The 12,565-nt window shown below is 39.5% G+C and overlaps 1 protein-coding gene across 3 annotated transcripts in view; it reads left to right on the forward strand.

Annotated features, from left to right (window-relative positions):
• Window positions 1-388: 388 nt before the first annotated feature.
• The window catches only part of MLLT10 (MLLT10 histone lysine methyltransferase DOT1L cofactor), a 258,622-nt gene continuing 246,445 nt past the window's right edge, over window positions 389-12,565 (forward strand). For 2 of the 3 annotated variants that reach the window (XR_008843863.1, XM_056519263.1), the window contains exon 1: window positions 390-465. The gene's annotated coding sequence lies outside the window, so the exon portion shown is untranslated. Of the gene's footprint in view, window positions 466-12,565 lie in introns of all 3 variants that reach the window. The other variant, XM_056519264.1, reaches the window with a different exon arrangement.

Consider the following 12,565-nt stretch of genomic DNA (forward strand, 5'->3'; position numbering starts at 1 on the left):
ATGTTGAAACTATTGTATGTTGAGGCCATTGTAAGTTGAGGGATCACTGTACAATTGACATACAAGTCTGTGTAGTGCTGCTGTATGTAGCCCTATAGTGTTGTATATATATCTGCCATTGATTCTCATTGAACAATAACATATTTCGTGCATTATATGTCTTTTGGGGACATCCTGTTGAACTGAACACTATAGGGGGGAGATTTATCAAAACCTGTGCAGAGGAAAACTTGCCCAGTTGCCCATAGCAACCAATCAGCTTGCTGCTTTCATTTTTATGAAGGCCTGTGAAAAATGAAAGAAGCGATCGGATTGGTTGCTATGGGCAACTGGGCAAGTTTTCCTCGACACAGGTTATTATAAATCTCCCCCACAGTCGATGACGCTTTTCAATGCGGCAGAACAAAAGGCATACCAGACAAATGCATGGCAAAGGGACACTATAGGCACGCTAGATTGTTTTGTGTAAGACATTCTTAATGTATATGCTACAATTTGTGGTCCGAAAGCAATGTGAACAGCGCCTTACCAAGGTACTGCAAGGAACACATGTCAAGCTTAGGCTCCTTTCACACTATATATTGTTCCGTTTAGGAACTTCCGTCAGAAGTTCCGTCACAATATCGGGGAAAATCCGCCATTACAAAACCCCTGACGGCCGCCAATAAATCGCATTGCAGCCTATAGGGTTTTGTAATGCCCGTTTGCACCCGTATATGAAGGTAATTCATTACGGACATTATACAGTGACGGGACATCGTGGCGGAAAAATTACTGTATGCAGTAATTTTTCCGCCACGATGTCCCGTCACTATATAACGTCCGTAATTAATTACGGGCATATACGGGTGCAAACGGGCAGTTACAAAACCCCATAGGCTGCAATGCGATTTAGTGTTGGCCGTCAGGGGTTTTGTAACGGCCGGTTTTCCCCGATATTGTGATGGAACTTCTGACGGAAGTTCTTAAACGGAACAATATATAGTGTGAAAGGAGCCTTAGATACATGCTGCCAATAAAATAGTTGTTTAGATACATTATGTGGGGATAACCTGTCTGAATATTCATTTTCAGCTTTTTTTTTTTTATATTTTGCATATACATATATTATATAATTGCATATATTGTATTATATGGTAAAATATAAATTTTTCTTTATGTATTTGATACATTAGTTGCATGAAAAGCCAATTTTTTAGCTTTCGTACAGAAGGATAAATTGTATATATTTGAATATTTATTCCAAAGATTAAGTCCATTATATCGGGTCAAGAATACATTATTTATACATATATTTTATAAACATGTTATATTAAAGGGGTACTTCCATGGAAAACTTTTTTAAAATTTTTTTTTATAAAAAAAGAAAGTTAAACAGATTTGTAAATTACTTCTTTTAAAAATTCTTAATCCTTCCAGTACTTATTAGTGGCTGTATACAACAGAGGAAATTATTTTCTTTTTGGGATTTTTTTCTGTCACGACCATAGTGCTCACTACTGACACCTCTGTCCATTTTAGGACAGAGCAGCATATGTTTGCTAAGGGGATTTTCTCCTGCTCTGGACAGTTCCTGACATGGACAGAGGTGTCAGCAGAAAGCACTGTGGTCACACTGAAAAGAACAACACAACTTCCTGCGGAGCATACAGCAGCTGATAAGTACTGGAAGGATTACAAACATTTTAATAGAAGTAATTTACAAATCTGTTTAATTTTCTGGCATCAGTTGATTAAAAAAAAATAAAAAAGTTTACCACCAGAGTACCCCTTTAACACAACCTAAGTTTAAAACTTTTTATTTATCTCATATCTATCTAGTTATTTATTTATTTATATATTTGTATGATTTATTTATTTTTATTATTTATTTATTTTCTACTAAAACATATACTCCAGCATTTCCTAACCAGGGAGGCTGCAGCTGTTGCAAAACTACAACTCCTAGCTTGCCCTTTGGCTGTCCAGGCATGCCGGGAGTGTTGTTTTGCAACAGCTGGAGGCATCATGGTTGGGAAACACTGGTATAGTATTTTATATATATATATATATATATATATATATATATATATATATATATATATACACAATTTTTTTTCTATAATAGTAATTCTTCATTTTGTTGTTGGGAGTTGTTGTTTTGCAACAGCTGGAGGCAACCTGGTTGGGAAACACTGCTATAGTCTATATATTATTTTTTTCTATAATAGTAATTCTTCATTTTGGATAGCGCACACAGATTCCGCAGCGCTGTACACTACACTTGCTCCTGCTTATGGTTTAATACATCTCATTTGAGTTTTTATTTTTAATATATATTTAGACAACATATTTTATATGATAACACAAAGAAATACGCCAATAAAGGGCATTACTTGTGTTCATACCAGACCCCCTCCTCCTGAAATTCACTGCCCATGAAAGAAAAAGTCTATGCTGTTTTCCTAATGATTTTTTTTCCATGTGCATCAAGTGGAAAAAAGCACATTAGGGCCTTGGCAATACAAGGATTTTCCCAAAGGCACAGCAGGACCTAATTCTCTCTGTATAACATTGTGAGGGTTTTCCTCAATTTTTAATAGGGAGAATCCGGACTCAGATATTCCCAAAATTCTCCCTGGGAAGAAGAAAATTGTGAATTTACTACAAATAAATAAATAAATAAATAAATAAAAGCTTAAGTGCTTAAAAGCCAAACATAAAAAAATAACATAAAAAAGTAATTTAAATAAACAACTAAACAGAAAAAGACCAAAATGCCTTCAAATAAATTCTTCCAACTAGTCCTTATTTCGAGCAAGCGTGTTCACATGAACATCTGCACTGAATCCATGTACAAATATTATATATATGGCTTTTTAACCTAAAATATAAATTTCCAAGCTCCTAAATGTCAGAAAGGAATCTCCAGTTAAATTAGTTCAAGCCACTAAATAGTCAGTTCTACACTTAACACAGGGCGACCATTTGTCTCCTACTTCTTAAACCATTTAGTTTTTTTTTTTGTTTTGTTGTTCTTTTGAGTTGTCTACTTTCAAGTGTCATAAAGATATGTTATAGATAATTTTTTCTTTGATATAAACATAAAAAATAAATTGATAGAAATGACAATAAACTGGTGTCACACAGTTGTTTTTTTTCATAAAAATTTTACTTTTTTGGTGATGTTTTTCTAGGTATTTTTACTGGCACTTTTTTTTTTTTTGGGGGGGGGGGGTTTGCTAAAAACTAAAATTCTACGGCCCATTGTTAAAATAAATTAACAAATAAAGGGGTATTCTGGATCAATAAAATGATGTGTTATTTTGCCCATAATATATTGCAGACGCACAGCTGCTCCAATTCTATGATCTCAGAGGCGCCGGAGAATATAGAGCGCGCCGACGCAGCTGAGAGCAGGAAATACACGGGGTGCGTACCTGACAGTCTGGCCTGGGAGCAAAGACTGCCAGTGTACCTGTAATGAAACTTTTTTTTTGACATGTCAAAGAGTCAAAACTTTTTATCAGTGGGGGGTCTTAGTGCTGAGACCCCCACGATCAGAGGAATGAGCAGACATATGTGCGTTCCTTGTTTTGCTGCCCCATTGAGAGGTAGAGAGACAAAGATCAAGGACAGTCAGGGAGTAAAGTGCACTACCACGTGCTTATCTCAGCTCCTTCTTCTGATCCGTTGGGGTCTCAGCACTGAGACCCCAACCAATCAGAAATTTTGACCTGTCTCAGGGCACAGGTCTTTTCGGGCGGAAATACTTATTTAGCCCCTGATGAGTGTAACCAACAACATGTACTAGAATCTTTGTTTTTTTTTCTTAAATTAGGAATACCTTTTAAAAGTCAAATATAAAAGGCTCCATAAACAAAGCTTTTTTGTGAAGTTTCTCTTCACTTGTGTTGTATTTTGAGTTAGCTGTATTTTTTTTCAAACATAGCATTCTCTAGGCATGTTTTTTTCCAGGTAGTTTGTGGCATGTGTAAATTTGTATTGCTATTCCTTTTTGGTGAAATTTTGCGTCATTTTTTTTTAAAGGCCTTCTTTACACCAAAAACTTGTAAAAATACATAAAATACATGATCTGTAATGTGGGATGGCACAGAAAAAAAACTGAACGAAAACACACTATTTTGAAAAAAACACTATAAAAAAAAAACCTGCATCAATTGCGGTAAAGAACAGGTGTTTTTACAGGTGCTGTGTTTTTTTATTTTTAAAGCTTCAAGTCATGTGTAATGGAGGCCTAAAAATGAACCACTGAGAACATGGTTTGGATTTACCCACCCAATCTGGTAGAAGCAATACATAAAACATACAATAAAAAAATACATAAAAAATAATGCACAAAAATTCCAAATAATAAAACAATTCATAAATAATATTAAATGGTGATTTAGTGATTTGTTTAGGATTATTATTATTATTATTATTATTATTTTGCAGGAAAGCATGGCAGTATTCATGAGGGGAAGCAGAAATAAGAAAATACAAAATGAAATATAAACCTTTTAGGTCTATATCTAGTTGATCTCCAAGGCGGTGCAAGCGCAAATGGTTAAACGTGTGCACGTGAATTAGAAAATCATAAAAATGGTGTTTATAATCTTCATGGGAATACGTAGTCTAAACATAGAGAACTGCATGAAAGGATTACAAAGTCTGCTTTTTTTTGTGTGTTAGGAAGTGTATTATGTTAAATGTCTTACTAGGGGTCTTTAATCTACTGTTCACTTGTTAAAGATAACAGTGCACCCTACCTTTCACTCAATGGCAAAAAAATATTTAACTGTGCATGCTGTCTATTAAATTAATTAGCAAGTAATCATCACACCATGATATCATAACTGAATGTAAGACATAGATGGAGGGAAAGAAGGGAAAAGGTGTCACCGCAAACTGTTTATGTATTTTTGTATATTTTTTAGATAGATATTTTTTTTATGAGAAAGGCGAAAAAAATATTTTTGATTCTTTTTTTTTTTAATTTATTTATTTTTTATTCTTTATGGACTTAAACAGCAGGGGGGCATATGTGATATGTGACTATAGTTCAAATAAGCAATGTCGCTAAGGTTTATTGTAAGGATAAAAAATAGAGTGACGTGAAAATATTGTGCACTGTGCTTTTTTTTCCCCTTTTTTTTTCTTTTTTAAATTGCATAATAAATTAGACATATTCTCAGAAATTTGTTAACGGGAAATGCAATAAAACGTATCCGACCTGTCTGCTGACAATTCCCCTCAGCGTCTTGAAGTACTATATTTACAGTGTCATTCTGCCGCCATGAGGAGAACACTTATTCTTCTATCTTAGTGGTTAATTACATTTCTTGTATTTCACAATTTAAGCACTTGTTACTAGGGGATGAAAAAGTCATAGGACACTTAATGAATTGATGCAAATAGGAAGGGGGGGGGGCACATAGAATTCTGCAACAAAGACATCATTTTTGTTATAAATGCATCTGTGGGTTTTCGCACAACATATTTTTATAATTTGGCCACCACAGTTTACCAGCCGAAGAAATGATAATAATAAGGCCTAGACCTTGAGTAAATTTTTCTTGTATTAGAGTATTTACTGTAATGTACAATTTAAGGCCATGGTGGTACAGTGCTAGCAAATAGGCAATGAATAGAGTGGACCCTCTGCATGCACTTAATGTATTTACTTGGCCTCACAAGGTAGTAAATAACTTACACTGTTAAAAACAGATGTAGAAATGTCATCACTTCTATCAGATTTACAGTATTTCATATAGTATGCTGTCTGTTTTCCTTACTGTTAGGATCTAATACGGTGTGGAACGCGGCCTACTTTCATACTTGCATGCCATTCGAAGGGCATGAAGCTGAGCTGTAGAAAATAAAGCAGATTTCAAATATAATTTCTAATTAGATAAAGTGAAGATAAATAAAAAAAAATACATAAATACAAACATATGAATAAACAATTTAAAATGAAATATTAGTAAACAATTCATTAATGAGATCCTTTGGTAAAACTTAGGGGCTTAGTTTACTTATTCCACGCTGATCATCAAATGTACTACGGATAATTTCTGCATAAATCTGAAAACAATCCGCATGACAAATCTGCACTAAACTGTGCCGAATTTGTTGCCGATTTTTCTCTGGATTCTGTTAAAGAATAATAAAAAAAAAAATTATGGAATCCGGCAGTTGCCGATTTAGCTGCAGATCAACAAAATCCACAACATTACACTACTAGCGGTTTCCGCTGCAATTTCTTCTTCTAAATCGACTTCAATTGGAAAAATCCATTATAATTTGCAGAATTAAAATTTATAACCAAATATATATATATTTTTTTTATTTCTGCACTTCGCAAATAGGATTTGTTACACTGACTCGTCTTGTAGTGTATTCAGCTGCAGATATTTCCCACGTAAATATGCAGCAATTCCAATCCATGAAGTTAGATTTGTTGTACTCTACTTGTACTATATTCTTGAAGATTTTCTTTCCAGCAAAAATTTGCACCATTCCGCGTGTTAACTTAAGTCTATCTATCGATAGAGTAAATAAATAATATAAATGAATTATGGCACAAATTGGCCCCTTGCTTTATATTATTTGACAAAACACATAAAAAAATAAAAAAGAAAGATAAAAAGAAAGAAACTCTTGAGAACAAAGTCTCAGCACATCACTGAAACCAAATATCAAAGTCTAACATAATTATCAAAGATGGGGAAATTCCAAAAACAGCCAGATACGGGAATACGTGTTACGTATAGTCACCTAAATTGTTGGCTGCCCACATGATGCTACTTAATTCTGTTTTACCAGAATAGAAAAGACAGTAGACTGTCCACTGCAAACAGCCTATCTTATCTCAGGAATGCATTAGATAATAGGCCTTCAGTAAGTAAACAATGCATAGAAATGACAACGGCCAGGGCCATCCACTCTGTAGGACTCTGTATTACGTGCCTTAGGATTCTGTCCACTAGTGCCAAATAAAGACGTTAGGGGTGAACATTTCACTATCTGCTTAGTTCCTTGGCTCCACGAGAAGACATTTTCTTGGATACACAACATCTGTGGCCTCACGCATACACTTGAGTTGAGCCAAGCTCTTTGAAGCGAGGATCATTGCATTAAATTGATGTTATTTGGTACAGAACCCCCCCCAATTGCACTAATTCGAGGCACTGAACCGTGAGCTTCATTTATCATGTGAAAGATACGTACACAATTACACAAACTCGTGTACAAAGATGGTTCTGTTTTCCCAGTATGCCTTGATGTAGACAGTTTACAAACAGATAAAGTTAAGGCGGCTTTGGTGGCATCAACAATTTGGATGTTTTTCGAGGATAGGCTATCACCGGTTACACTCAACCATCTGAACGTTATCATTATCACTACTCTTGAGTTCCTTGTGCTAAATTGTACAAGAGTTTGAAATTTCACTAATGCTTTTCTATGCAAACCGTAAGACGCTGATGGAGCACGTAATATTAAATCAGGCATTAGTTCCCGTGCTATGCACGCTTTCCATAACTATATATAGGCTATTAAAGTCTATGATAGGCCCCTCATTGTAGGTGTCAGCACTCTCTTATATTTATTGCTTGTACTCTCATAAAATCCCATTCACGCTCGGCTTTTCAGCAACAAAGAGGTTAATGATGAGCGAGCTGCAGCTCAGCCTCTGCTTCCCAACTCTGTAATCCAGAGCCAGCCAGCTGCCCCTCTCCTTTTACTATCACTGCGCTGGAAATGGGTGGTTCTAGAAAGGGGGAAGGGAATACTATTTAACCCCTTGTGCGTCATACAGGAACGTGCACGCATTGTGCACCCATAAACTCTTCGTTAAATTTGCATCCGATTTGATAATAAAATATTTGTCAAATATAAAGAAAAATAAATGCATAAAAAAAATAAACAAATCTGGAAATCTGGCGGTCACGTACGGTGCCCATGATGTTTTCCCATTCTGTTGGTCTTTCTATTTTGTGTTTTTTTCCTTTTTGCTCTACAGTAGTAGTAAACAGGTCGGGGTCACACATGGCGTTTTTGTGCATTTTTTTATTGCATATTTTTTTTTAATGCAGTTTCCAGACGTTGGCCGTCGGTGAATAGAAGGAATAGGAATTTCCATTTGTACAATGGGGGCACATTTATCATATGCCAGAAAAACAGTGCAAATGAAGTGTGCCAAATTTGACGATTTTTTTTTTTTACAACTTTTTTATTGAAAGTGATGACAAGCTCCATACAGTACTGCAGAATAAGTCGCCGATATACAAATCAATAAATATATTATTATTAATAATTATAATTAAATATTATTGTTATTTCGTTTTTTTTGCTGTAACTATTGCAAAAGCACAGCCAAATGTCACAGTTTTTGCAAAAAAGTTGACTGCACTGTGTGAACGCATCCATCAAAAACACCTACGAAATACCTAAAAAAATTTAACAGGGTTTCACTTGGATTTATGCAATGTGTAATTGGCCCTAGTGTGTGAATGCATGTGAAATTAAATTGTGAGCCCCTATTGGGACAGGAGGTGATGTGAATAATTACAATTTGTGTACTGCGCTGCGTAACAGGTCGGAGCAATACACGTAATGGTTAAAATCAGGGGTGACTAAACTGTGGAGCTCCAGCTGTCGTAAAACTACAACTCCAAGCATGCCCGGACAGCCGTTGGCTGTCCGGGCATGCAGGGAGTTGTAGTTTTGCGACAGCTGGAACTCCACAGTTTGGAGACCACTGGTATGAATAAATCCCAACTTTAGGCTGTGTTCACATGTTGCAGTTTTATTGCAGTACTGTTGCATTTTTACTGTGATTCCGCAGAACTGCAATGAAACCCAATGTAACATGTGAACACAGCCTGAGTGTATGGTTTACACAGCCAAAATTGGTGCCGAATCCGTGTCTATGCTGCACTAAAAAAAAAGAAAAACAGAACGCTTCTTTGGTGTCCCATTATTTATTTATTAATTTGCAGAAAAAAATAAAAATAACTACGTGAAATGTTGAATTCTATGTGGATAAGAGAGTACATTGCATGGTCATTTTTGGGTCCAAAGCCACAGCGACAAGCAATGTCAAAATCCACGCCAGAAATCCAAGAGTACGCATCGGATTTCTAATGCTGGTTAGGAGGCTGAACTTTTTTCGGATGTGTGAAAATGCCCCAAAGAGGCTGTCGGAGAATATACATTTTTATACATTTTCCAGCTGGGAAAAGCCTGTTAAAGGCCCATTCACACTAGGGAATATCCAGGCAGAAATTACGCGTGAAGCCTGACTCAATCGGCGCTAGGACCACTCAGCCATGCGCCATCTTCATTGACAGCAGTTCAGTTCCGAGTGGATTCCATATTTATTTTTTCGGTGGACTTCTGCAATTTCCGCAGTGGGAAAATTATTCTGCAGTGTGCACAAGGAAGTAGAAGCAGTCTCCCATTGTTTTTAGTTGGAGGCTGTTGCAGCGGAATTTCTAAGCAGAATTTCTCCGCTCTGAGACTTCATAGTATGAATCGGTCTTAAAAAGTACCTGTCACCAAACAAGCTTTTCTAAGCTAACTCAGGCTATGTTCCCTAACTACTTCTAACCCTTAAAAAAAAATTCTGAGCTTTAAAAAGCTGGGTATCTTACCGTTCTTCTTGCTCACATAGTGCAATCTCCTAGCAGGAGAAAGTGGGTGTTTCCCAGCAGGCATGACATCACTGAAGCCTGCTGGGGTATCTCTTCAGCCCTCACATTATTGATTATTGATGAATAGAAGACTTCAGGCTCTGTGCAGCAGCTTTCAGTCTGTGCAACTTTCACTGAGGCTCCATGCAGCTGTCAATCAAGCTCAGTACAGCCAGAAATACTTCCTGAGTTTGGTCTCCTGCCAAGCCAGGAGAAGACCAAACTAACTGTATTAATTGTGGCAGGGAACAGAACAGAGCCACCTAGTGGGCGTTTTTTCTATTACATTATAAACATATTTATGTTGATAATTGTCACGATGCCGGCTGGCAGGTAGTGGATCCTCTGTGCCAGAGAGGGATTGGCGTGGACCGTGCTAGAGGATCGGTTCTAAGTCACTACTGGTTTTCACCAGAGCCCGCCGCAAAGCGGGATGGTCTTGCTGCGGCGGTAGTGACCAGGTCGTATCCCCTAGCAACGGCTCAACCTCTCTGGCTGCTGAAGATAGGCGCGGTACAAGGGAGTAGACAGAAGCAAGGTCGGACGTAGCAGAAGGTCGGGGCAGGCAGCAAGGATCGTAGTCAGGGGCAACGGCAGAAGGTCTGGAATCACAGGCAAGGAACACACAAGGAACGCTTTCACTGGCACTAGGGCAACAAGATCCGGCGAGGGAGTGAAGGGGAAGTGAGGTGATATAGGGAAGTGCACAGGTGTAAACACTAATTGGAACCACTGCACCAATCAGCGGTGCAGTGGCCCTTTAAATCGCAAAGACCCGGCGCGCGCGCGCCCTAGGGAGCGGGGCCGCGCGCGCCGGGACAGAACTGACGGGGAGCGAGTAAGGTACGGGAGCCGGGGTGCGCATCGCGAGCGGGCGCTACCCGCATCGCGAATCGCATCCCGGCCGGAGGTGGTAACGCAGCGCCCCGGGTCCGTGGAACCGACCGGGGCGCTGCAGTGAGGGAAGTGTAGCGAGCGCTCCGGGGAGGAGCGGGGACCCGGAGCGCTCGGCGTAACAGTACCCCCCCCCCTTGGGTCTCCCCCTCTTCTTGGGGCCTGAGAACCTGAGGATCAGACTTTTGTCCAGGATATTGTCCTCAGGTTCCCAGGACCTCTCTTCTGGACCACAACCCTCCCAATCCACTAAAAAAAAAGTTCTTCCCCTGACCTTTTTAGAGGCCAAAATCTCTTTGACAGAGAAGATGTCCGAGGAGCCGGAAACAGGAGTGGGAGGAACAGATTTAGGAGAAAAACGGTTGAGGATGAGAGGTTTAAGAAGAGAGACGTGAAAGGCATTAGGGATACGAAGAGAAGGAGGAAGAAGAAGTTTGTAAGAGACAGGATTAATTTGACACAAAACTTTAAAAGGACCAAGATAGCGTGGTCCCAACTTATAGCTCGGGACACGGAAACGGACATATTTAGCGGAGAGCCATACCTTGTCTCCAGGGGAAAAAATGGGAGGAGCTCTTCTTTTCTTATCTGCGAATCTCTTCATGCGAGAAGAAGCCTGTAAGAGAGAATTTTGGGTCTCTTTCCATATGGTGGAAAGATCACGAGAAATTTCATCCACAGCGGGCAGACCAGAGGGCAAGGGGGTAGGGAGGGGGGGAAGAGGGTGACGGCCGTACACCACGAAAAACGGAGATTTGGAGGAAGATTCAGAGATTCTGAAATTATACGAGAACTCGGCCCAAGGTAGAAGATCTGCCCAGTCATCCTGGCGGGAGGAAACAAAATGTCGTAAATAGTCACCCAAGATCTGGTTAATTCTCTCTACTTGTCCATTGGATTGAGGATGGTATGCAGAAGAAAAATTTAATTTAATCTTGAGTTGTTTACAGAGAGCCCTCCAGAATTTAGACACAAATTGGACGCCTCTATCCGAGACGATCTGTGTAGGCAACCCGTGAAGACGAAAAATGTGTACAAAAAATTGTTTAGCCAACTGAGGCGCTGAAGGAAGACCAGGAAGAGGGATGAAATGTGCCATTTTGGAGAATCGATCAACGACCACCCAAATAACAGTGTTGCCATGGGATGGGGGTAAGTCAGTAATAAAATCCATACCAATCAGAGACCAAGGTTGTTCGGGGACAGGTAGAGGATGAAGAAAACCAGCGGGCTTCTGGCGAGGAGTCTTATCCCGGGCACAGATAGTGCAGGCTCGCACAAAGTCCACCACATCAGTCTCTAGAGTCGGCCACCAATAGAAGCGAGAGATGAGTTGCACAGATTTCTTGATGCCCGCATGACCTGCGAGATGGGAGGAGTGACCCCATTTGAGGATCCCAAGGCGTTGGCGTGGAGAAACAAAGGTCTTTCCTGGAGGAGTTTGCCTGATGGAGGCTGGAGAAGTGGAAATCAGGCAGTCAGGAGGAATGATGTGTTGAGGAGAGAGTTCAATTTCAGAGGCATCTGAGGAACGAGAGAGAGCATCGGCCCTAATGTTTTTATCAGCAGGCCGAAAGTGAATTTCAAAATTAAATCGGGCAAAGAACAGAGACCACCTGGCCTGACGAGGATTCAGCCGTTGGGCAGACTGGAGGTAGGAGAGGTTCTTGTGATCGGTGTAAATAATAACTGGAAATCTTGATCCCTCCAGCAGATGCCTCCATTCCTCAAGTGCTAATTTAATGGCTAGAAGCTCTCGATCCCCGATGGAGTAGTTCCTCTCCGCCGGAGAGAAGGTCCTGGAAAAAAAACCACAAGTAACAGCATGCCCGGAAGAGTTTTTTTGTAGAAGGACAGCTCCAGCTCCCACTGAGGAGGCATCAACCTCCAATAGGAAGGGTTTAGATGGGTCAGGTCTGGAGAGCACGGGAGCCGAAGAAAAGGCAGACTTGAGTCGTTTAAAGGCGTCTTCCGCTTGAGGAGGCCAAGACTTG

This window comes from Hyla sarda, chromosome 5 (assembly GCF_029499605.1).
Source record: "Hyla sarda isolate aHylSar1 chromosome 5, aHylSar1.hap1, whole genome shotgun sequence".
NCBI classification, from domain to species: Eukaryota; Metazoa; Chordata; class Amphibia; order Anura; family Hylidae; genus Hyla; species Hyla sarda.